Source organism: Triticum dicoccoides, chromosome 6B (assembly GCF_002162155.2).
Source record: "Triticum dicoccoides isolate Atlit2015 ecotype Zavitan chromosome 6B, WEW_v2.0, whole genome shotgun sequence".
Classification (NCBI taxonomy): Eukaryota; Viridiplantae; Streptophyta; class Magnoliopsida; order Poales; family Poaceae; genus Triticum; species Triticum dicoccoides.
In genome coordinates, this window is record NC_041391.1 from 136,001,223 (window position 1) to 136,004,570 (window position 3,348).

Below are 3,348 nucleotides of genomic sequence, written 5' to 3' on the forward strand. Positions count from 1 at the left end.
AAACCGAGCTGCCTGCGGGGCCACCTCGGGGAAACTTGAGGGCTGGTTTTACTTGTAGCTAGTCTCATTTGGTGTTACCCTGAGAACGAGATATGTGCAGCTCCTATCGGGATTGTCGGCACATCGGGCGGCTTTGCTGGTCTTGTTTTACCATTGTCGAAATGTCTTGTAAACCGGGATTCCGAGACTGATCGGGTCTTCTTAGGAGAAGGAATATCCTTCGTTGATCGTGAGAGCTTATAATGGGCTAAGTTGGGACACCCCTGCAGGGTATTATCTTTTGAAAGCCGTGCCCACGGTTATGTGGCAGATGGGAATTTGTTAACGTCCGGTTGTAGATAACTTGACACCAGATTCGAATTAAAATGCATCAACCGCGTGTGTAGCCGTGATGGTCTCTTTTCGGCAGAGTCCGGGAAGTGAACACGGTTTTTGGGTTATGTTTGACGTAAGTAGGAGTTCAGGATCACTTCTTGATCATTGCTAGCTTCACGATCATTCCGTTTGCTTCTCTTCTCGCTTTTATTTGCGTATGTTAGCCACCATATATGCTTAGTCGCTGATGCTACCTCACCACTTATCCATTCCATACCCCTTTAAGCTTTGCTAGTCTTGATACCCATGGTAATGGGATTGCTGAGTCCTCGCGGCTCACAGATTACTACAACAACAGTTGCACGTACAGGTTATGCGATGATCATGACACGAGAGCGATGTTTGCTTGTTTTGGAGTTCTTCTTCTGCTTCTTCTTCGATCAGGGGATAGGTTCCAGGTCGGCAGCCTGGGCTAGCAGGGTGGATGTTGTTTGAGTTTCTGTTTCTGTTTCATCCGTAGTCGGATGTTGCTCTTATGTATGATGATGTTGTATTTGGGTGGCATTGTATGCCTCTTGTATGTATCCCCAACTATTATGTAATGGTATGATGTAATGATATCCACCTTGCAAAAGCGTCTCCAATATGCACTTCTATCCTTGGTGGGACCTTCGAGTTCCTTTAGGATAGGGTCGCATATTGGGCGTGACAAGTTGGTATCAGAGCCTCGACCGACCATAGGAGCCCTCTTGTTTGTTGGTCATTGTTGAGTCTAGAAGAAAACTATTTTGAGTCTTAGGATTATATATATCAGAGAGTAGGATTCTTCTTACTCCTCAGCCCCCTTCGTCACTCTGGTGAGGACTCTCGACGTAGATGTTTTGTCTTTCCTCTCCTCAAATTTCACTAAATTTTTTTTAGGATTACGCGGGTATCTTGGGATCGTTTCGATATTCTTATGACGAGAGCATTGTTCTTGGTGCCTCCTGACATTTAGGGGTTGTGGCAGTCCCGGGGAGTTGAGCTCCAAGGTGTTGTCATCATAATTTTATCATTGCATTTCTGGAATACCCGAGTTTTGCCGACATCGAAAATCTCTTTTATGTAGTTGTTGGTGAGATAACCTCGACGCCACCCAGTACTGGTGAGTTCGGGAGTATTGCCATAGCTCGTATAACGGATGCTTTTTGAAGGTTGAGGTACACGATTTCCGGAGTTTTCTTGGTTATGTGTTGACGGATGGATACAGCTGGATGTAGGGATTGTTAGTTTGGGTGAGATATATTGCTTCCCCTATATCCCCAACACCAGATTGCATAACCAGAAAGTTTCGGGAGTTTTATAGGTGGGAATTCAAGTAGCTCCTAGAATATCTTTCCGACAGATGCCTGATATGGGATTGGGTAAATCTCTATCATATGTATTTGTTCCGGCCTATTTCTGCAAGCCAATCCTTTGTTTTGTTTTATTTGTGGTATTCGAGTTGCTTCGAAGTCAAATGTTGAATCCATACCGTCATATCGGTGTTCTCGTATTGCTATGTGAATACTAATCCTTCTTGATCAACAAGGTCGTCATGTTAATTCTTTTCCAACCGGCGTGCTTCTCTTCACGTGGATCTGATCATTTCAACATCCGCAAGATAAATTCTAAGTTTTTTCTCAACGGTGTTTGTTCCATCCGTCCCAAGTTGTCTTTGTTTTCCCGCCCTCCCACCCTTTTTCTTCAAGGACTCATATATTTTAATCAAGTATCCATTTATTCATGTGAAGTCTCTTCACTCTTTTCAATCAATGTTCTGATTCGGTGATCCCTCATGAAGATGCTCACGAGCTTCAAGTTCATCATTCTTCATTCTCGTATTCTTTTCCAGTGGAGTTAACTCAAGCTTTCGGTGTTGATCATATCCCTTTCCTCGTTTCAAATGCGATCCCATCCCGATCCACCTCTTAATCTTTCATTTCTTGTTGTTCATTTTTCCTGAAGTGCTCAAGATATCTCATAAGATTCGTGTTTTGCCATTCTTAATCCGTTCAAGCTATTTGGAGATTATTATCTCATTCAAGTCATTTAATTCAACTGGTGCAATCCCCTCTTTCCATCAATCGTTCAACAGTGTTTCCTTTTGAGTGGGCCCTAACCCACAGGTCTTTTCCCAGGATCTTACCTGACTCTTCTAATTTTCTCGGAGCTATTCCCAAATTCTATTCGATGTTTGACGTAAGAATGAATTTCATCAGTCAGATGTTTTCCAAGATCGATTTCAAATTAATTTTCATTGTTGGCTCAACCTCTTTGTTTTTCATCCTTCCGGAGTGTCTCAACAATTCATGGTGGTATTTCTCGTTGTCATTCTCGGATTTTGAAGACCGAAGAAGAGTTCCTCGTAAATCTTTACCCATTCTACCAAAGATGCGTAGTTCAAGCTTGATGTCATCCTCGCGTACTTGTTGTCGATTGTGAGAATTCTTTTCACCCATCCGGAGAATTTCATGAGTTGTTTCCATTTCTTTCCTACGAAGGCCATCATGTCATAATTCTTCATTCTCAGCGTGTATCTATCATTCTCCAAATCTTATCAGTTCATGATCTCTTTGTTCTCATGTATTTAAATCCCCTCAAGTATCTTCATTCGTGTGCCAATTCATCCCGGTGAATTGTGCCTTTGCTACTTTCATTTTCAATTCTTACGGTGGTTCGTTCAAGATTTCACTTCATTCGTTATCATATGAATTTATTCGTTGTTTCCAAATCCCACCGGTGGTTCCATCAATACCTTCTCAAGTTTGCGCTATCTCTATCCTTAATCCCTCAAGAAGAATAAGTAGTATGCCAAATCTGTTACTTGTCATCAATTTAAATTGGTGAAGGATACGCATAACATAATTCTTATTATTGTTTCCAAGTGATCTAGTTTCTTGTTTCCATCGTTGTTCATCATGTCACATTTCTCGATTCGAGATGCTCCATTTTTTCTTGTCTGGAGTTCCAAGTTTTCCGCATTATCTCATCACGAAGCTCCACCTAAATTAT